General features: G+C 38.3%; 1 protein-coding gene across 1 annotated transcript in view; it reads left to right on the top strand.

Moving 5' to 3' along the window:
- Positions 1 to 24507, top strand: part of Naa15-16 (N-alpha-acetyltransferase 15/16) — a 657214-nt gene that overhangs the window by 134703 nt on the left and 498004 nt on the right. The gene's annotated exons all lie outside the window — the stretch shown is intronic.

Raw genomic sequence — 24507 nt, 5'->3', positions numbered from 1 at the left:
ATGTGTCATTGAATATGGTTGGGAGCGTGCTGCACACTGTTCCGTGTACGTCATGTGGCTGTTGTAGCATTAAGATGGAGGGGTAGTGGGGAGGTGGAAGCAGCTTATGGTGGGGGTAGGGTAGAGTGAGGAGTTTCTTGTGGGGGTTTGTTTGTTTGTTTGTGTGTGTGTGTGGATTTATATTTGCTCATTCTTTTTAGATATGTATCTTTTAGAATAGGAATGGCTGTGTTAAAAAGAATGTTTTATCTGTGATTTTGTTTAGGTTGAAGTTAGAATTAGCACACTGGTCCATACTGATGTAGAAATCTTCCATTATATTGAGCAATGGGCCTGTGGATTTTATATTTAAAATTTCCATGTCATTCTGAATATTAGTGAATTTATGCTTATAATCCTCAACATGGTGATGTATGGATGAAAAATGATTGTTTTATGGCATTGATATGTTCGTTGTAGCGAATAGAAAAACTTCTACCGGCTGGCTTCACGATCGTTGCATTTTATGCGATATACTCCTGAGTGACTGTATTTATTGTTTTCATTAACGGATTTAGTATTATTTAAAATGGAAGCATTATTACTTGTAGTTTTGTAAGCTATTTTAAATTATGTCTTTTGAGAACATTTGTTATGGGGTGTATGTGGGTGTTGTTAAAAGTAAAAAGTGCGTAGTCTTTCTTAGGTTTGCTGTTTCTACTTAGTTTGGATTTCATTTTATGTTTTATTTTGTGAATGGTTTTATTTATCATGTTCTATTGTATCCATTTTGCTTCGCTATTTCGTGAATTGGGTTTAGTTCTTTCTTTAGTTCTTCCTGAGATAGGGGTATATTAAAAGCTCTGTATATCATACTGTAGTATGCCACTTTTTTGTGTGCGTTAGGCTGAGTGGAATCTAACCTCCCTCCTAGTCAGTCCTCAATGGCCTTCGAGGACGTCACTCAGTTAGCTTTAACACTTGAGGTGGAGTATTCGACGCAGGATGGGTAAGAAGGTGAGTCGCCAGATGGGCACTCGGTTTACATTTCAATTGAATTTTTTTCATTAGTGTACTCACATTTTTTTCTTTTTTAGGCCCCTGTTGTCAACACACAATCAAGTTCAACTTGTGTCATCAACATAACTCCACCTTCTTCTTCTAATCAAGGAAGCTATTTTAATGTGGCATTATCATCACACTATTTTATGTACAATATGTTCATAATTTTATTTGTATAGCCACTCATGTTGTTTTATATTTGTGCTTTTCTACGAATATAACAACATTTTAATCTGTGTTTTATCTGGACTTAATGGTTCATATCATGTTCATGCTGCACCATTTTAAGATACAAGATCGTCAAGGCGCTAACACGCCGCGTCTCAAGGTTTAAAGACTTTTCAATAACCAGTTTTAACGTGTCCTCACCTTATTTTCAATGTATGTGTGACTGAAGATGTCACATAAGAGGGCGAAACATGTATCAGAATATAGTCTAATGTAGTCTTTTCAATGAAGACAATTACAGTATTGTAAAGGCGGAATTATAAATTCAAATTTTCACAAGTTGAGATTATGGACATGCGAATTTCTGCCGTGCTGTTCTTATGCGAGTACTGGACGACGGGAACTTCCTGCAGAGACTTCTCTTCATTGATGAAGCAACCTTTAGCAACCATGGACATATCAGTCTACGGAATATGCACTGTTGGTCCTGTGGATCATATAGTAGGGCCATATTTTCTTGACGGTACTTTAACGGGGAACAGATATGCCGAATTTCTATCAGAAGTGTTACCTTTTCTCCTGGAAAACGTACCCCTTAACTTGCTGCAGGATATGTGGTTCCAGCACGACAGGTGTCCTGCCCACTATTCGCTTGTGGCCTGCTAAGTCTGAAACGAGTTATTCCCCAGTCGATGGATTGGACATGGAGGCGCCATCTGGTGGCCAGCACGGTCATCTGATTTGACACGGCTGGACTATTTCCTATGGGGTATACTCAAGGACATAGTCTACGCGCAAGCTCCAACAGCACCAGAGGATCTCAGGCGATGTATCATCGCAGCATGTGCTACAGTATTCAGGTAAACTCTTCGGTCTGTGACATCATCTGTCGCTACATGACTGCAAATGTGCATTGCCGTTGATGGTCAAAATTTCGAGCACGTGATTGAATAGAAACATTGTGTATGCCGATCACTGAGACACACATTTTCAAACATCACCTACCTCGTATCTTCATTATTGTTATTGTGATAATTCAGTCTCCAGTCAACTAACGATTGGCCACAAGTAGCATTGCCGCATAAAGTACCAAACTCATTGCCAACACGGTCTCTAAATGCAAAATGTCAGCATTATAACAATTACACTGATGAGGCGTTATGTTCCTGTGCCCACGTCCTTAGGATCGTTTCCAATTAAGTCTACCTCGGACATTATTCATTTGCTTTTCTAGAAGGAGCTCTTTGAATGTCCTGTGTTATGTTTAATTTTTCCACCTAATCAATACTTTTGATTAGGTGGAAAACTCATCCTTCATACTTGTGTGCTTAAATTATCAATACGGACATTGAAGCTGATAGATTATAGTATTATGTTTATTTTTCAATTCATACAGTAGTATGTACTGTACACTCGAACCAGTGACAATTATACATAGTCTTACCATAAATACTGTCCCAAACATTTAAGTCATCCGGGAGATAGTAGGTTCGAATCCCACTATCGGCAGCCCTGAAGAGGGTTTTCCATGGTTTCCCATTTTCACACCAGGCAAATGCTGGGGCTGTACCTTAATTAAGGCCACGGCCGCTTCCTTCCAACTCCTAGGCCTTTCCTATCCCATCGTCGCCATGACCTATCTGTGTCGGTGCGACGTAAAGCCCCTAGCAAAAAAAAAAAAAAAAAAAACATTTAAGTAAATTGACACAAAATGGTTAGAGATATTTTAATATCCTAATAACAAGTGTTACATAGATGCATTATGAACCATATCTACAAATAATTATTTGCACGCACACAGGCCTTCAGTCTTTGTGGCCACTCATCAGTGGCATTACGCAACACATCAACTGGAAATTTTGCAACTGCCTTCCGAAGAGCCTGCTTTAAGCTTTCAATATTGGAATGTCTTTTCTTGCAAGCCATCTCCTGAAGCTTGGACCACAATTTGTAGTCCAAAGGATTTAAATCTGGACTTGCAGATGGCCAATCTGAAGTGGAAATGAAATCAGGAACATTTGCCCCCAACCATTGCTGGGTTGCCTGTGCCTTGTGCGCTGGGGCCGAGTCCTGCTGAAAGCTCCAGTTCCGTCCATGGAAGAGGGTGTTGTTGAGATTCTTGACCAGTCCCTCAAGCACTGTCTACTGGTACACTTTAGCTGAAGTTTTGACTCCCTTTTCACGGAAATGGAGCTCCATTGTGTCCTCGAAGCTCACACCCCACCACACCATAACTGATGGGGGATGATGACCCCTCTAGATCCTTGGAGCCTTTCCACCACCTTGTCTAAAGGAATGGGCATATACCCTGTCGTTTTGGGCGTTGAAAGTCTCCTCAAGACTGAAAATCTTTTCAGCCGTAAACAGGATTCGACGATGACCATTAGCCGTGTAATGCTTAAGTGAGCGCTTTGATTTTAGGAGCCTCTGGCTCTTCATTTCATTTGTCAGGAGATGTCCTTTGCGTCGTTTGTAAGCATGGAGTCCCAGGTCAATGCTTAACGTGCGAGACATAGACATTTTTTATATCTGTAATTCACGATCCATCACTGACTGTCTCCTTACCGGATTTCGTCGGACACAAGCTGCCACTGCTTTGATGAGTTCTGGCGTTCGTACTGTGCATGGTCTTCCTTGCCGCGGTCGATCTCTCACAGTTCCAACCTCAACAAATCGATTTATAGTGCGGTAAACAAATTTCTTACTAATTTTCAGCTTCTGGAGGGTTTTTGAAAATCTCCCCTAGTGATTACCCTACCTTGTGTAATGCTATCACGGCCACTCGATTTTCATACTCCCCCCATTCCATCTTGAAAACTTCAGACAGACAACTGTACATTTTTGCAGCTCAACCAACAATGACTCACGCCTCACGATACCGGTTTTGTAGCCGCTCCCTCGTTTGGGCGGAAGTACAGCCACCCTCAAAATTTGGGACAGTATTTATGGTAAGACTGGGTAGATTTCATTATGTTCCTTTGAAGTCAAAGCAATTTTTTTATTCCTTTTAAAAACATCAACCCTCCCTATCCTGTCATGTGTTCGCCTGTCATACACACTTGGCAAACCCATCACATGTGTACAATATGCTTACATGCCTGGTATCCATTCTGTGGCTGGAATCACACCCAGGAAACTATTTGCGCGTCAATATTGAAACAGGAACGCCCGTACTTCAATTGTTCGGAGACAAATGCTGGGGCTGTACCTTAACCCATTAGTGCCTGAATTAATTTTTTTCTGAGATTTGCTTACTTATTGTGTTTTGCCACATGTTTGAGACCAAAATAAACTAATAAAACAAGTTTCAGAATTTTGGAATCGCTAGGTCATAAGATATTTGACGTTGCCATATGGTAACGCTAGGCGCTTGCACTACCTATTTTTAAACAATGAGTTTTGAAAGTCGAATTTAGGTTGCAAAGTGGTTTTTTTTTTTTTTTTTCGTTTTCGTGCAATAACAATGTTGAAATATCTTAGCATTATTTATTGTAAGGATATGGAATATCAGTTTTTATTCACATCACGGTAAGAAAAATAGAATTATTGAACAAAGGAGAAAATATTGTTTACAGTATATAGACACATATGTACAGTTCATTGCCTGTCAAAATAAAACACTCACTGGAACAATAGAATAAAATAAAAAATACGAAGAAGAAGAAGAAGAAGAAGATGATGATGATGATGAAGAATCAAAGAACTTCAGATGCCGTTACAAACTATTAGTCTATACTTTCGGAGGCATATAAAAGCCCACCCTCAATACTTGCGCATTAGCCACAGAGATAGAGAATGACAATCTTTCACTGTCTTCATATCATCCTGCGTGTCCCAATAAGAACGCTTGGAGGGCAACCTATTATATCCAGAAATGAAAAGTATGGCGACAAAGCAACGAATTTCATCAGAAGTTATTTGTGGGTCCGTACAATTTAAAAACACCCCATACATTTTAGACTCTCGAACTAAATGTTCGATCAGCTGGTTATCTGTAAACAATTCAAAAATGTCAACAACAGTCATGGATTTTCACTTGCTATAACTAGGCTCCGGAAATGTCAACAGTCGCCCAATATTAAAATCAGCCCCATCAGTCTATCTTGGTTTTTTATTTGATTTATTATTTCTTCTATCAGTTATCCGCTCTTTCGCAGCATCGGGTATTGAAACAGATCTTGCATCAGTAGACAAAAAAGGCACTCCGTCCTCTGGTAACACACCTTCACCATCGTAACTAATCCCGATTCTTTCATTATTTACAAGCTTCATTTCAGCACTGACACATAACTTTCGAGAGAGAGATTATCAACAAGCCCACCATCATCTTCATCAGCAGGAGCCCTCATCTGTAAGTACATTTACATAGGGCAGTTCCACAAAAATATCACCATCGAGATCTTCAGTCAGTAGCATATCCAGTGCTTCTAAAAGGGAAAATCCCTTCCTGAAATGAAGATGTATGAATCAGTATAAAGTATCATGATCTGACAGCTGCAGCTATTTTACTGAGTATAAGTGCCTAGCGTTGCCATATGGCAACGCTAATGATTCAACAAGTACTACTACGGCATTGTGCGCCCGTACTGTTTCAAATGCTTACAACATATATAATGAAGTGTGCACAACACTACTGTAAATATAATCCAATGAAAGAACTTCATTTATACATTTTATATCCTTTTTACGTGAAGCCGGCAGCCATTTCGCATGAATCTTAAAATAACCAAGAGTCCACCAGTCTTTGTGTCACAACAATAGATTTTAAAATGAAATAAACATGATTACTAGATTCTACAAACCCTTCTCTAACTGTCGGATGACGCCACAATCTTCCAGATTATTTCTTGTTGCCTACAGCATTAAAAGAAAAAGGTGCGAAAATCGTTGCCATATGGCAACGATAGGCGCTAATGGGTTAATTAAGGCCACGGCCGCTTCCTTCCCACTCCCAGCCCTTCCCTGTCCCATCGTCGCCATAAGACCTATCTGTGTCGGCGCGACGTAAAGCAACTGGCAAAAAAAGAAAAAGAAAAAAAAAATTGTTCGGAGAGCATGGATGACGTCCGATCATGCAAACCTGCTCAGAGCCTTCATTGTTCATTGAGCGCGGCTAGTAATAGCATTGTCTCACGGCATTTTGAGGCGAGTCCTACATACAATCACTTTATCATTTTGCTGATTAGAACCACAACACATTCAACACTGGATCGTTAACCGCGTTTTAATATAATTACAGGTTCCGCATTGAACCAGGAAACATTGGTTTCACAAACATCACAAGAAACTACTATAATGTTTCCACCTCATAGGCCTAAGACATAGAAGATTTTATGCAGAAAATTCCATATGACCAACCTTCATGTTTTTCGAGATGGTTCAGCAGTATACAAGTTGTAGTGAAACGGAACACAATATTTTATCTATCGCTCAACAACTTTAAGGACTCCACAACTGCTTGTTCATAAGAATATCATTTAACCAATGAACTTTTATTATACGACTGACTTGCAAGTATTTTACTTGTCATAATAGTTTTTAATGAGTTAAGGTTTTAATTATAGATTTAACTGGATTTCTTGCTAAACATTTTAAGACATGTCATGAATTTTAAGGTTGCCTATTTTCCGAAAAAGCTGAAGATGACGCCGAAACTAGTCCTGTGAAATTTAATATGTTGTAATTGAATAACAGCATTAAAATTGTATTGAATAGGTGGAAATATCAAGTTTATTTATTGTAAGTCCTGTTACGTCGTAATTTTTCAGAGACAAGGTCATCACTGAGGCGCAATTTTTGACAGTTTTATGAGGGGATTTGACATAGTCTTCGTATGAAGTGAAGGTTGGCACAGTTTATGCTAGGAAATATTAACACTTTTCATGTGGAGCGATAGACACAGTCTTTGAGAGAGAAAAAAAAGTAGGCACTGTTCTTTATAAAATAACGTAACACTATTCATAAAAGAACTGCTCAGTCGCTAGGACACAATTTTACGAGGTAGCTTAACTCGGTAGAGGAAACAACTACAGCGCAGTTTCAAACGTACAGTCTCTTTAAATTCACAGTCCACAAACGAAATACAAATGCACAGCTCTACAGACTGATAGAAACGAAATTAAGCTTTCGTTCACGCACAAAGTCCAAGTCCACGGAGAAGGCTTTCAACACTAACACTTTCGAACGCAAGTACCCATCCGGACAGAGTGATGAACCGTATAGCGATGTGCTTGCTTGCATACACACACTGAGTGACACGCACTCACCGCATACTGCACACTGCTTTACTCAAGGCTAGAGACTGCCTTTTATTGCCGAAGTGCCTTGGTAACGCGAGCTTGCATGTTGTCTCCCACAATACCTGCGCGTTCGGCGCTCGTTTTGAATGCATACAGCCAGGTGTTAGTGAGTTCCTCTCAAGAAATGTATGAACGTGAATGCTCGCAGGGCATTCCCGTTTCATCCTGTCCTCTCCTGACTGCACGCTGTCTGATACGGGGTGCAAAACCGCGCATGCTGTTCTTATTGATATACATATACATTCATACATTTGTAAACCTGTGACTTCTAACAAGCCGGATGTGGGTACAGTGAGAACTTCAGCAATGAAACAACAATTTTTGAATATTAAAACCATTAACTAATAATAAAAATGATGATAATAATAATAATAATAATAATAATTGTTACGGAGTTTTCCGTGGTAGTTAGAGGTGAAAGAAGGTGCTGGAGTGAACAGGTCTCAAAATACGAAATGAAAGTTAAGATAAAATTTACCAAGGTTATGTTTTCTTTCCAAGATCAAGAAATAACAAGAGTAACAGGAACACAGTTGAGAATCAACAAGTTAAGAAGGTACAATTACAGTTTTTACAGAATTTGGGCTTCGAGCCCCAGACTCACAATTCTTGGGCAATAAGTTCAAGTTTACCCAAATATACACGATTCAACAAAAGGGGGAGAAAACCCCTATCGTGCCCGGGAGCACTTACTCCCAATTACACGGTAAAGCCTCCTCGAGGCACACAGAAACAATTTTTTTGGAAGAGCAACCCGCTCTCAAAGTTCCAGCCTATCAAAGGCTACACCAAACTCCACGTTCAAGCTTTTTCTCCAAGGACATACACACAGGGGTAAAAAAAAATACCCAACCTACTGAGGCCTATTCAGTGAAGAAACAGAAATATTACATGGCCTCCACAATACCAACTTGAGAGGAGGCAAAACTGCACTCCAAATACACCTTATTAAAACCTACTTGGCACTAGGCCGCTAATGCAAGGGCTAATCCCATACTAAAGAGGTGACTTATATAAGAAAACGATTTACATTACATTAGAAGGGAAGAAACGGTTGTGAAAATAAGTTCACCTCAAAGCAATATGAGTGGGAGCTCGAGAGGGTTAAGCACTCTCTATCCCAATATGTAGTTACAGAGGCAGAATTTAAATCAAAAGTCTTTTACATTTTGGAGGAAAGTTACATGGTAAAGATTTCGAACCCGCCCCGAGGGTTAAACTGCTGAGCTGGCAAGAAAATAAGTTATAAAACGGCCATTACCTGGTGGTTGAACTGCTGCCTGAAGAAAGAGGCGCTTCCCGCCCCCTGCTACATAATTTACACAATGATAGGTGTTACTGAAGTGGCGCGGAGACCCGAAAATCAGCAGTTTATATACCCTCGTGGAAAGTTCGAGGCGTTTCGTGAATGATAACACCCGCCCACAAGCATTTTATTGGATAATGGCAAAAACTACTACACCAGATGAAGAAGAAACACCTTATTGGTGGAAAATTAATTACAGAAATTCCTTATTGGTCAAATTCAAAACTGGCAGAAAGAAAGGGTTAACATTGCCAACTTAAACAATGGCAGAAAGAAATTTAATAAAGAACAAACTTATAAGTACTAAATTTCTTCAAAAAAAAAAAAAAAAAAAAAAAAAAAAAAAAAAAAAAAAAAAAAAAAAAAAAAAAAAGAGGTTCCTTCACTTCGCACTAGGGTGCACAATTGTAGTTCTTAAGTAGTGTCCTCTAGAAGAGAATGTTCACACTTCTTGCTACAGATAAAACAAAAATGAATCGAAACTGACATAGTTCAGAACACTTCAAAATTTATAGTAATGACATCTTCTGAGAAATCGTTGAATTAATATGGAAGTTAAAGTTCAGGCTTCCTCCAGTAGAGGAGTTTTAACTGGCGCAAAGTTTGAATTAGCGTCGTGGAGGTGTACCACCCGCTACAATTATAATAATAATAATAATAATAATAATAATAATAATAATAATAATAATAATAATAGTAATAATAATAATAATAATAATTATATAGTGATTATGATGAAGATGATGAAAACAATATGGTAATTTTATTACAAAACGCAGCTTATGAGTATGAGTAGAACTTAATAATAAGCACAGTCAACAAAGAATGAGTTGAAATAATAATCCTGAAACTAGACTACATGTGTATGTCAACAGTTCGACCACCTCTTTAGCCGGTCCTGTGTATGCATGCATTATACAGTTCTACGAGGAAAAAAACATTTGTTTTTCGTCTGTGGAGTTATTTTCAGAAAATTGTATATGTGTGTATTCTAAAATTCTTTATTTAGTTTGCTATTTATGTTTCATAAAAAATAATATTGCCCTGTTTGTATGTTTACTTGAAATACTAGACTCTTGATTTGTGCTATGTATTGCATACAAAATTAAAACTCACAGTTGATAAGTGTCCTGTTCTTTTCTATCACTTTTGGTAAGAAATTTTGAACATATTATATAATCAGAAGAGATCAAAACACCAATGTGATACATTTATTAGGGAAAGTACTTAGGAAAACAGTTGGGCTAACCCATCATCTAACTAGATGTGAAATAGACAGTGTGCTTTTTGGGCTAGTTGAACAGTGTTACCTTATATTGGGTGGCGGATGGTTCTGACTAAAAGTTTTGAATAATATTATGGGTATGCCATGGCTGTTGTCAACGGAGATCACTGAAAATCCACTCGCGGGTGTATTTCGTTGAATACCAGTCACATGTTACAACGTTTACCGTCAGGCTCTTATCGACTTCACAGGAATACGTGTCTTATAACTATCTGAGATTATCCTAATTCTTAATCTATAAATAAGAACATCAAGAATTTATTTTTGTTTGGAAGGATATTCTGATTTAATTAAACCTTCTTTTAATGAAACATAATAATAATTGAAAATAACAACATGATTGGATGAGGGAATTGAATATGACAATCAACACAGTTGAAAAAAATATCTGTATGCTTTCATTGGTTATTATGTTCTTTGCACACAAGACACTATAATATTGTACAATTAAAGAAACATGTTGGTGATCAATTTAACGTTAACTTAATATCTCAAACAGTTCATCAAATCCAACATGACAATCTGCTGAAGGCTTAAAATATCTGATTATTAATTTAATTATTTACATTATTCGTTTCCATCCGCCAACAAGAATAAGATAGGAAAACATTTATATCTGTCATTTGTTGGCTAAAATCTTGTCATCCAGTATTCTATTAATATATCGTTAAAAAAAATTGCACAAATTAGCGAAAACCTAAATAACAACTTGAGTGTTCGTCAATAACCTACATTGAACTTCGTGAAATCTAATAACGATATGATCGTGGACATCAGAAACTCTTAGCTCATCTCCAATAAATAATGACCCAAATTGCAGAACAGTTACAGCATACTCATAGAATCCTAAAAGTGCTCCACCTAAATAAATATCTAGCTACACATCATCATCAGTGATAATCATGATTTGGAGTTATCATGGTCCCACAGCATCTGGAATAGTCCGTAGATTTTCCTGTAAATATTTGAAATTCTAATACTGACTACAAGACATGCGTAATACCTCAACAACTACTGAATTGGAAGTACTAAGTTATGCATTACATCATACGACACTAATATTATTTCCAGTTATACAATATTTTGCATGTCTCATTGGTATTACTTGGTGTTGAAGATCTTCCAACCGCAATTATCTATTAAATGCATGAAATTCCTTTCATTACCGTATCACGGGTTAATATTCTGATGACCATTCACACATTCAATTTGCCAGTATCCTTCGGGAAATATTATTATGAAAATACAACTGTCAACCTTTAAGTGCTTGTCCATTTATCAATATGAATCAATATATTTGCATGATAACACCTGTTTTATTTCCCCCAACATTAACCTCATTGGGATTCTTGAAGACAACATTACATTGCTTGTAATGCTTATTTCCCAACGAACTATTATACCATAATCGTCGCACATATTATCATTTCATTTTATCGACGACCCTATCATTCAATACTTCCTATCATTTCGCATATAAATCATGTTTACTCTTAATCCTTCACTCGAAACATACAAGCACATTATTCCTGAAGAAGACTGTCTCATTCCCAGATACGTGTGAAATTCACCATTATGTCATCGCGGTCCAATTCAAATATTTCTCTTTTGAAGATTTACATGCATAACATAAGCATTATTTTATAGGAAGATTTCCAATCTCGACACACATCAATTGCTTTATGATTGCTCCGATGAGAATTATCTATGCAATAACTGGCATGTTAAAGAAATTCAGTTATGAAAACGGTACCTCACGAAACATAATTGACGAATCCTTAGTAAAATCCCTGTATAAAACTTTATAGTTGCATGCTCAAAATCAGCTGAATAGTGCATTTAAAACTATGACTCCAATTACGCCATTATTCAGATGATTAACAACACTCTACAGATGTCATAAAATACTTAGCGACGATCATATCATATAACTCAAGTTGTATCATATGAACACTCCACATTCTAATAACGTGAAAGAAAATCTACACTACTGTAATGCATCTACGTAATAGAATAAAGGAAAGGACAATCTTTTGAGTACTTATCGCGTTGACGGATTCTTGCAGATACGGCTCCATCATTTCGGCGGTTGTAACATCATAGCATAGCGTATCGAAGAGGAAGTGCGACATCTTGTCCGTTCGCCCGTAAGAGAGCTCAAGAGGTTGATGGGACACCCGCTTGGTGGCGATTGTGATGTCAACAGAGACCCTTGGCCATTAGCCCGCGTTATATTCGCATTCATTTGTAGTAATTTTTATTGCTCATTATTGTCAGTGTCAGAGATGTTTCGACAGTTTGCATTATCAGTGTATTCATGACTGAGTGGTGCGAGAAGTGTTATGTTTTAAATACCTCGGTCTTTTTCACTATTGTGCAATAAGACAACGTATATCATTGCGGGAGGAAACTACCACATCATGCCCTCGTGTTTTGTACCCGGCTGTAGATCTGTATATGACCGATTGTCTTCAGGTAGGCATTTCTTTAGGCCCCCTAAAGAGAGTGGTGTTTTACTGAAATGGGAGAAGGCTATTCATGGAAAAGACCGAAAATTAACTCATAACTGTTTAGTGTGTGACATTCAATTTTGCGATGACTTTCTAGTAAAAGTAGACTCCTTTATGGTGAATGGTGAAAGTGTAGAGATACCATGACAGCGCTGGAAATTAAAACCAGAAGCATTTCCTCACATATTTTCTAATCTACCCAAGTATATTTCTAAGGCAGTTAAGAAACCAACTCCCCCATGAATAGGCAATCCACATGAAGGGATTTTTGTAATAAAAGCCCTGAACAGATTGTAAATATCAGTGATAGTGATCAACGTGTATGCTCAGTAGTTGAAGATAGCTCTAGTGTCGCAGATGCTAGGAAAACAATTGCGCTGTTGAAGAGAGGATTGAAGAATCAGAAACGTAATTTCATTTGAATGCAGGATCAACTCAATGTTGCTAAAGCTAAGGTACATTTGCTTGAAAAAGACATTTCTGATATAAAATCAAAGAAAAATCAACAAAGAAAAAACAATTAATTTCTCTCAGAAAAAAGTAGAAAATTATAGTCAATACAATGTTAAATAAATGTCAAGCGAAAAGTAAAAAATGAATGAGATATAGTGATGAATTTCTTCTTGATGCACTTCTTTTAAAAATAAAGTCTCCCAGGGGTTATCCACACTGTTTAAATCATGACTTGCTGCCTTTGCCTTCTGAATCCCACTTGAGAAATTTGGTGAAGGGCCTAAAATGTTCATACGGCATAAATGAGCATGCTACTGCTGGCATAGCAGATTTTTTAATGGAAAGGAGGAACTGAACACTTAGGGATATTGTTATTTGATGAGGTAAAGTTACGAGAAGAAATTCGCTTTAACTCGGAATCGTTGTAAGTGAATGGTTTTATTGATTTGGGGAAATTTACTGAAGATATAAGCAAGGGTCAGTTGGCAAATCATACTCTAGTTTTTATGTTTGTTCCTTTTCTATATAACTGGATACAACCCATAGCAATATATGCTAGCTGGAACGCCACCCCTGGGCCCTGTTTCATAAAACATCTTTCACTAATATTATTAGTAAGAAACCAATAATATTAACTAATAATATTAGTATTATGTTTCATAAAATGATTAGTTAATAATATTAGTTATTAGTTTATGAGTCAAAATTATTAGTAGATGTTCCTAATAATATTAGTAAATTGTTTCATAGTCAGCATGACTAATAAAAGTTACTCATATTATTAGGATTATTTCCATGAGTGTATTTTGACTCATAATTCATATTATTAGTGAAACCAAAGTGAGCGGTATTTTAATATTTTGGCATAAAATCATGACGATCACTGATATGGTCAACTGTGATTCCAATAGTGATAAGGAACGAGTGTAGGTATTCACCGTTCAATGTTACATCAAAAACAGCCTGCACTGACATGTAACAAACATATGAATACCGGTACAATGTGAGATTTAGGTTACATTACATAACTTTTGAGTATTTGCTTGATAGGATTGGTAGGTAATAGAACATTCCACTGCAAGGAATGAAGGACACTCCAAGTATATTTTAAAATCTTGGCTTATATCACCAGTAAACCAAGATGATGCTGGTGATGATTATTGTTTTAAGAGGAAGTAGGCTACAACTAGGCAACCATCATCTATAATAACGCTAATCAGATAGAAAAATGGAAAGGTTCCGACATTTTGAAAATGAAGGTATCGGCTAAAGAAAGAGAAGGGCCATGAAGGGCGTGATAATGAAAGACTCTCTCGGCCTCGCAACCTAATACTGTCAGGGTCGGAAAAGAACAAGAGTTGAACAAGCAAGGTCAGAAGGGTAGATGAAAATGAGCCTGGCAGAAGTAAGTTGAAGCAATGGCAGGACTCATCTCAGTGCCCCATGTTCACCAACACACACTCCCAATTGAGAGCCCTGGGATCCCTTTTAGTCGCCTCTTACGACAAGCAGGGGATACCGTGGCTGTTATTCTACTGCCCCCACCAACAGGGGTGGTAAACAAAGATTTTGCTAGTCCTTCTCAACAGAGATTTTTAAGAGCACATGAAATAAAAAGTAAAAGGAACAAGGAGAGTTACACTATGAAAAAGGCTGCAAATAGTTGACACTTTATCTGAATCACTTTCCGCAAAGAAATTTTCTTCTCTCACATTATTTTCACTTCCTTTATCCATTTTCATATGTATTGAAGTCACAACGAAAATCTCAAGTGAGCCTTTGAACATGTGGATTAATAGTCGGTTGTAGTCAAGCATTAGTCTACTGCTAGGAACAAACCCAAACCAAGAACGTATGCAACAGACCGATTCTAACCTCCATTTGTATCAGCTGACTAATGAACTAATATTATTAGTGAAGATATTTTATTAGTCATGTGTAAACCTTTATGAAACAGAATTTGGTTAACTAATAATTATTTTTATGAGTTCTAATATTATTAGCTAATATTATTAGTTAGTTTTATGAAACAGGGCCCTGGTGATATAATTACAAACATTCTCATTCAAGTTGTCATACAATTAGAGCAAGTAGTTGTCCGAATCATTGTTTTCAAATCGGATGGTAGCCAGTCAAATAAAAAGTTGTTGAAATGCTTAAGAATATCTGGTAACAAAGAATCGGAAGTGTTATATTTCCAATCCAGCTGACTCCAACAGAAAATTACGGGCATTTTCAGACGTGCCACATATACTTAAATGTGTAAGAAATCATTTCCATGACAAAGGACAGTTTAATTATAATTATAATTGTTGATTATTCATTCTACAGGAAAGTTTACGAATGTGACTCGTCTCCTGAATTTTCCGGATTGAAAGTTTGTTACAAACTGACCTCTGCCCACTTGGATCCTAATTCATTTCAGCAAATGAATGTAAGAATGGCATTTCAACTATTCAGTAGATCAGTCGCTAATGGTTTAGCATTCTGTTGGGGTATTAAAACACAGGGTTTAGAAGACTGTAAACAAACTGAAATTTTCACAAGCGATTTAAACTGTCTGATTGACGCATTAAATTCGGCTATTCCCATTCAAGCACTGTATAAAGCATCACAGGCACATAAAATTTTTAATGAAATGGCAGAATGTCCTCAGAGATATTCAATCTTCATTCGCTTCACAAACGACACTGGAGTCTTTAAAGAGTTACCGTGGAAAGTACCTTAGAAGTGTCTGAATATTTGTGGGAACACAATTATAGCTATGTTTTGACAGGAGAATTTAATCAAAATCCCCTAGAACGTAATTTCGGTATCCTGCGATCACTAAGTTGTGATGATCATCCGTCCACTATTGACTTTTGACTTTCTACATTTACATACGTTGCAGTCTATTTATGTACCGACTTAACTTGCCTTATCGTCTGACGGAAACTGTGAGTACAGAGCTGAATCCCCATTGACGTCTCTTGTTAATCAAATGCGTATTCTTGCAAGAAAAATTGAAAGTAAAAATCGTGTAAGAAGACACAAGCTTTAGATGAAATCTAAGCCATTCAAATACCAGACTGGGAAGACAGTTTACCTTAGTTAAGTGGGCGGAATTGTAGCAAAGAGTACTTAGTGTATCATTTAGCCGGAAACATTAGGGTGGAATATTTCAAAAGTGATTCGATGTGATTTATGTCGTCCTTTCCTTTTCGGCAAACCGACTGATAATGTGCCTGCTTCCCTAACACTAATTAAAGATTACGGCTCAATGCAAAGCAGCACATATCTCACGTATGCGTCAGAAAGTGTGTATAATGTGTTGTTGTGAGTGGACAATGTTGTTGCGGAAAAGCTATCGTGTATGGATAGTTTATGGGGTGATACTTTCTTCGAGTCCTTGGATAAATGAGATGTTATTCAAGTGAAGTCATCGCAGTTGGGGTGCTGTGAAGACCATGTGCTGTGTTTGCTACCAAAACTCGTATTTCGCTACTTCAAATGTTGATTCTTCTTCCGCACAAAGGAGATAAGAAGGGAGCTGGTTACTTCGAAGGCAGCAAAATCATCCAGGAATTATTCCAGAGTGTCCAGCAGATGAAATCATTTTCAAACGTAAGCTGCATGCTTGAGTTTCTTAGTAGATTTTGAAGTAGTAGTCCCGATAATGCCTCTGTTATCCTCGCGCTCAGTCATCGTGGATGGCAGTGCCATCTGTGCAGCAGTCCACGGTAACTCGTGAAGATGTCGCACTTCCTCTTTGATATGCTATGATCATGGTTTAAATCGTCTCATATTTCCAGTCCTGCCAGGATTCCAACCTGGCTTAGACCTGCATGTTCATGCTGGTTGATGGCTCATAATAACAATCCTTCATATAGATAGGCATCATGATACCTGAAACTTGTACAACAGTATTAGTATGATATTACACACTAAAAATAAATATATTAGCATTTCTTTGTGACATTCGCCTTATTATCTTTACATCAAACGCTATGAAATGAAATCCACAGCCTGCTTGCAGTCATTCGAGCGGGTCAGGAATGGAATGAATGGAGCCCCATCTAGCGTCGAGGATAGGAATTGTGCTGCCTGCCGAAGCCTGTCACACTCCTCTGGGGCAGTGATTAATGAATGACAGATGAAATGAAATGATATTAGAGAGTGTTGCTGGAATGTAATTGACAGGGAAAACTGGAGTACGTGGAGAAAAACCTGTCCCAGCTCCGCTTTGTCCAGCACAAATCTCACATGGAGTCACTGGGATTTGAACCACGGAACTCAGCGGTGAGAGGTTGGCGACATTAAACGCTATATCCCGTAATTTTATAGTTCACTTTTCGTATTATTATACGACATCTTTTCAGATTCCTGCAGTCGCTTAAGTGCGGCCAGTATCCAGTATTCGGGACATAGTGGGTTTGAACCCCACTGTTGGCAGCCCTGAAAATGGTTTTCCGTGGTTTCCCGTTTTCACACCAGGCAAATGCTGGGGCTGTACCTTAATTAAAGGCCACGGCCACTTCCTTCCCACTCCTAGCCCTTTCCTATCCTATCGTTGCCGTAAGACCTATCTGTTGATATAGATGTTGATTCCCATAGGGAATCTGAAATATTTGTCCTGAATGAGCAAATTTATAATACCAATATAAATGGTCCGTTATTGGACATTATAAATTTTCCAGCTAGCTCATTCTTGGTTGCCAGCGTTTCGCCCTCGTGTGCTAGGGTGGGCTCATCAGTTGGTACCTAGCACACCTACCAATACGCTGGCTAGTGCATACCGTGGAGGCCACTGCGTAGGCTAACTGGAGCCACCGGCAGTGCCAATGCTTGGCCATCAATTTTTAGTGATGAGACAAAGTCTCTTAGTGCATTGGCACTGCCGGTGGCTCCAGTTAGCCTACGCAGTGGCCTCCACGGTATGCACTAGCCAGCGTATTGGTAGGTGTGCTAGGTACCAACTGATGAGCCCACCCTAGCACACGAGGGCGAAACGCTGGCAACCAAGAATGAGCTAGCTGGAAAATTTATAATGTCCAATAACGGACCATTTATATTGGTATTAGACCTATCTGTGTCGGTGCGACGTAAAACATCTTGTAAAACCTTGTTGTGTATGTTTGTCTTATGCGATGTTCAATCTCCTTCTTTTTAATTACATTGTTCTTCTAAAACAAAACCCTATTCTATTATATTAATAATATGTTGGCTCGCGTTTTTATAATTCATAATAAATCATTGGCATATAACTTAATTTCCATATGTTTTTGACATTTGAGGAATTGTGTCCTTAGCATAAGACACTCTCGTAATTGGGAGTTCAGATAAAGGAACGCGCTTAACAATCCGTGTCTTCTTCAACTATTCACCAATCGATTGCTTTATAACCGACTTCTCGATTACTTGAAAATATCTGTAAGAACTATATAATGCATAACCAGCGCAGATGAAATCGAACTTGGCACATATCATTCAATCCATTCCATGGCTTCCGTCGTATATATATCGTTATTGGAACTAAATATCACACATAGAGAATTATTTTATTCTTCCGTCGAAATATAACATTTTCATTTAACAGTATTGAATGTTTGGGAACGGCACTTCATTCAGCTTTACAACAAGAACAACTTAGAACAACCATATGAAACCGAAGAGACATACACCATAGAATCTGAACCAATAACTGAGGATGAAGTAAGACAAGCCATCCTAGAATCTAAAAAATGAAAAGCAGCAGGACCAGACGATGTGTTCAACAAAAACCTCATAGAAACTCTGGGACGATATTGTTTAACAAATGCCTCACATCAGGAAAAATACCAGAGGATTGGAGGAAGTCTAACATCATCTTGTTATACAAGGGCAAAGGCGACATAAAGGACCTCAACACATACAGAGGAATTGCACTTGAGAACGACATCTTCAAGATATTCTCCAAAATCCTGACGAACAGACTCTACTCACTAACAGACACCTTAATGCCGGAAACAGGAAGGGAAGAGGAACCCTTCACACAGTTGCTAACCTCCTAGAAGATATACATGATGCACTAAAACACCCTTCGAGGAATTCTACACAGTCTTCGTAGATTTCACAAAAGCCTTTGACCTGCTGAACAGACAAATACTCATGAAGAAACTTGAAAGTATGACAGGAAAGGATAACCCAACAACAGCTGCTATCAAAACCCTGCTCACCAGTGGCGTAACCCAACAACAGCTGCTATCAAAACCCTGCTCACCAGTGGCGTATGCTGGTATCAAGACGTGGGCTACCACTAGACTTAGGCTACCCCTTTTCGATAGTTGGTTTAGGGAACATCAAGCCTTAAGCATTTTGAGCTGCAGCCAACAGCCAACGGAGCTGCCCGCTGTGTTGTCAAGGCTGCTTCACAAGCTACTGCCCTGGCCTCTGCTACCTCCAATACTCAACAGCTGATCAATCGAGTTGGTACCCTAAGGTTTAGCAAATTGAAATCCAGCTTTGAGGCTAAATGGATAGAATGCTTACCTTTGGTCCGACGGCCCCGGTTCAATTTTCAGAATCAACCCCCCCCCCCCCATACTGTTAATTCCCCTGGCTTGGGAACTGGGTGTTTATGACGTCTTCGCCATTCATTTTATCCTTGTTAGGTCACCACCAAGCCTATGTAGATGCCATGCACCATTATTATTATTGACATCATCATAATCGTTAAATAACAATGTTGAATTTTACAGCAGTCGTACCCATTGTTAAATGGTTAATTATCTTCCTCAGAAGATCAGTGGTGGTGTCCGACCCATGGTCACGGGTTCGATTCCAACCAACAAAAGAGAACATTAAACCTGAAAGATTGTGTTTCATTTTAGCAGATCTACCAATAAAAAGAAAACTATATTACTCCTATAACAGCAGCCCTGCAGTGTCTTCCTACAAGGATGTAGAAGTAAACGGGAGTGAAACACCAGCACTCCGTTATCTATATATTTAAGACAGAAGGATGAGGTGAGGAAGTATATACGATGAGTAACGCATGGTGATGTTTAGCTGTGGCGATCTGACGGACCGAAGCATAACACAGCTATCCTCCGCCGGTCCCCGCGCCTGTTGGCAGCAAGCCGCGTGAGGCGAGTTGATGAGAAGGGGCGAGAGTCTGGGCTGCTATATCAGTCTCCGAAGCCTTGTTCTCAGAAATACGTGCGACGTGTTTTCTCATTGCTTTCAAGGTTTGCATATGGAACAATGTGTCAGATGCTTACAATATAATGTGCTTTAGATTTCCATCGCTCGCATTTGAAGTTTGGGCTTCACTGATAGCCTTGGTAGCCCTCAGTATACGCCACTGCTGCTCACCTACAACAAAATCATAATCAAAGATGGCGTGACGACCTCAGAAAACATACAGTAGTACAGACCAACGGTGTTTTACAAGGAGACCCTATTCAACATTGTCATGTCAGACGTTACAGACATCCTACAAAAGGACTCCGTGAAAATGTACCCCTGCGCAGATGACATCGTATTAGGCTCGCACAACAGGGAGGTCCTGCAAGACACTGTAGACCGGCTCCAGGAATGGGTCGCAAACAACCAACTCCATCTGAATACCAACAAGACAGTGCAAATGATCTTCAGGAGGGGAGGAAGAACCTCTGCACAAGAGAAAATATACTACGGAGCGGAAGAGTTGAAGATCGTAAACTCCTTCAAGTACCTAGGCATCACCCTACAGCCATTGAGATCATCCTACAAAATTCACATGCGGGAGAGGGCTGCCGCCGCCATAAAAGCCATTTACTACATTAAAAATCTGACAAGACTAGCATTATTAAATTGAAATAACAAACAACGTAGTTCAACCTATTCAATACAAATAAATAAGAAATGTAGTGTTACATTTCTATTTAATTATAAGCGGAAGTGATACCGGTTTCGACCCCAATATGGGTCATCATCAGCCAAATAAAATGCAAAAACAATGCATAGGTAAATAAGAGCTTAAAGAATGAGTCTTTCACAAAAACAGTTGAAGGGGCAAAATAAGATAATGGGGATTGGCACTGTGCGATTTTAAATCGTAAAATCTAGAAGAAGTAGGTCAGTCACTTATATGAAGTAAGGCGCGATCTTCTGAATAGTAGCACAACACACACAAAGTTCGGCACTCTCTCAAAATGTTTACGAGAAGAGGTGAACAGTCAAGTGAGCCAGCATGCATATATTATCAGGCGCGAAATCACAACATAATTTAATAAGTATGAAGTCCCAAAATTGTGTAGAAGTCGGAAGACGAGTCACTTGATTGAAGTGAATTGCTAGCTCCTGAGGTTCAACGCAACACACTCAGTGTCAGGCACTGTGCTTTCAAATGCCGACAGAACTCTGTGAATAGCTTGATGATCTAGTCCAGGTATGGCGAACCTTTTCCAACTAGTGTGCCGTTTTAAGTCTGGTTTATTTTTCTCAACTGTATACTGTGCCAATTGTTATTTTTCTTTGGAATGTCTACAACCACCCCCTCCAACCCCCAAACCACCCCGACTTCCATCCCTAATTCCAAATTATGTTTCATAATATGTTATTACAAACACACCGTAAAATAATACATTTAATTGCATGTCCCGTGGTAGTATTTTGCCAATACCGCAAAAATACATTTTTTAATATGTAAATTTTAGGAATGCCTTAATGTTTTTAAAAATATAATAAGCGCCCATTGTAACACACTTCGTCATTGAGTATTATTGAGTACAAAATCAAAAATACCAGTATCGCCGAATGACTAAGTGAAATTTCGTTCTCAACTTAAGTGTGAAATTTGTTGCTGAATCTTAGTAGCCATGTCATTTATGTTAGGTTCTTAATTTCCTGTCTTCGATAAAGCACAAGAAGCACTTACGTCCGAAATAAGACGGTTTCTAACAGTTGACTTCACAACGTTCGTTGCATAAAATAGCTGTTCGCATGCGTATGATGACAAAAAAAAAGTAACTAAAGCTGTAGCAAGTTTCTTCATGGACGATTATATTTGTGGGAGGCTGTTCCGGTGTTCCGCTGTTCAAATATTAAGTTCTCTGGCTTCTGGAAAGAACATTCACCATCAACGGCACACTGGATTTTCACCAATACTTCACCAAGTTGTAGGAATATGTTCACTGATGTACTGTCTTCTTGAAATTCATTCAACTCCATTTCTAAACTGTCAATACCTAACCACTCAAAAATTGACCTTAATATCACTCATTTGTGCAATATAAGGTTTTGAAATAAAGGGCGATAGTTTCTCCAAATCTCGAAGTTGGGGTTACACACTGCGAATAATTACGCGATGCTGGCAACCACGCACAAGTCAAACTTTGCTAATTGACTTATGTGGTTGAGCGAATGGTTCGTCGGACGCATCTGATATTTATCTCAGTTGACTTCCGGACCTATCAGTGATGAAATGTTGCCATAATGCACGTCTGAATGGAACTAGAACTTAGATTTTCGGTATTTATTTCTTAAACCTCAAACACTATAACTATACCATGCATAAGATATGTATAGTCTATAGTACAAGACGTACAGGAAAACGTTAATATGTGGATGTGGTGTGCACCGAAAGACACGCGTGGCATAGGTTTGCCATCCCTGATCTAGTCTGTAGTTGTTTCGGTTGTGAAAATGTGTGTGTGTATATATATAAATAATACAATTTAATATAACTGAAGTATGTAAGTAGGATCTTGTAGATTCTTTAGAACAGTTGACATAAAAAACAATTGTGAAGAGAAAATGGTAAAAAGCACAATACCGGAAACAAATGAAAAACTTATATGCACAGTGCGCTACTTCTTGAAGATAGGAATTCAGGTCGTAATTGAGGTAGTCCAAGGCAGCGCAAGGCATGAGTTTAAATTTGAATGTAAAGACCCAAAATGCAGGTGGCACTATAGTATATACAGTTCAATGCGGAAAGTAGGGTGGGTTTCAATCCCACTGTCGGCAGCACTGAAGATGTTTTTCCGTGTTTTCCCATTTTCACACCAGGCAAATGGTGGGGTTGTACCTTAATTAAGGCCACAACCGCTTTCTTCAAACTCCTAGGCCTTTCCTCTCCCACCGTCGCCATAAGATCATAAAGCCACTAGCAGAAAAAAGAAAAAAAAATACGCCAATAATGCAAACAGCGTAAACCTCTTAACAGTGATAATGGAGAGCAATATAAATGCAAATAACTTGACACAAACATAACACACACTAATGACAAGTCTCATCTGCTGCCGGTAAATGGCGATTGTGCTGCCACTGGTGAAAGGACGACCACTCTCGTCAGTCCGTTTAGGGTGAAAGGCGAAGAGCACAAATGTTTTCTTCTACATGCTATAGTTTAATATAGGAACATTCAGGGACAGAAAAAATTGTCACTACAATGGGGCTGTTGCTATATGCCGTACTCGCTATAGCAGACTTCTACTGTATACACAACAATCGTCAAATAAATTTATCCTCCACAATAAAAATCAGCAGTATGTCTACAAGACAATATGAAACGCCCAACAATAATAAATTACAGTCAAACCTTCATAATAAAAATATGAAATATACAAAGGAATCGTCAAATAAAATTGAAATTTCTCAATGAAAATCAGCGGATATCATACAGACTATTTGGAGGATGATGACTTGCTCAAAAGGACCACACATATTTATGCGTTCAAAAAAGTTACATATTTTATATTGTTTGCAGTTTTTTTGTATTTTTTGAATTGAATTTTCAAGTTCATAAAGTAATTAAATGTTGCATCACCACCATGTGAAATTGAAAAGAACTTACTCAGTGTTTCCACAGCCAAAAAACAATCTGCCGAAGAAACATTGTCGTGTACTTCACCCTGTTTGGAACTAGTATTGTGATCTTCCTGCATATTGTTCTCAATAATGTTCCCAGTGTATGCTGTTCAGCAGCGGCGATGATTTAATCAACCATGAAGAGAGAGAGTGTGGGTGGGTGGGTGGGTGGGTTGGTTGGGGTGGTCGGAGGTGTTCCCACTCCTTATTGTGTATAAAGTAAGAAAGTAAGAAATAAACATGATACAGTATGCAACAAAAAAATATTCTAAGAACAGCAGTAGAATGGTTGATTTTCAGGTACCTTAAAAACTGTGGTCATTAAGAAGAGTGGAAATTTAACAGCAGATTGTAGATAAGAAAGAAAAGGGCAAATAGAAGAATGAGATGAGACAACCAGACAATAGAGAGAACTTTCAACAGTACATGGTTTATGTATCATATGCCAGTTGAAAGTATATTTGAAAAAACTCATCATATATATAGTGTGCATCAATCCTTATTGGCAAAACTTCACGAATGGTTTCCTCATATAGGGAGAAGAAAAAAAAAAAGGGGGTATGACTGCATGGGTCTGGAAATGTATAATTGCAGAGTTATTAGACCTTTGCTTGGCCACTAAGCTGTCTTGAA

This window comes from Anabrus simplex, chromosome 3 (genome assembly GCF_040414725.1).
Source record: "Anabrus simplex isolate iqAnaSimp1 chromosome 3, ASM4041472v1, whole genome shotgun sequence".
NCBI lineage: Eukaryota > Metazoa > Arthropoda > Insecta > Orthoptera > Tettigoniidae > Anabrus > Anabrus simplex.
The sequence above is the reverse complement of the archived record's forward strand: the minus strand, read 5'-3'. Positions and strand labels throughout refer to the sequence as shown.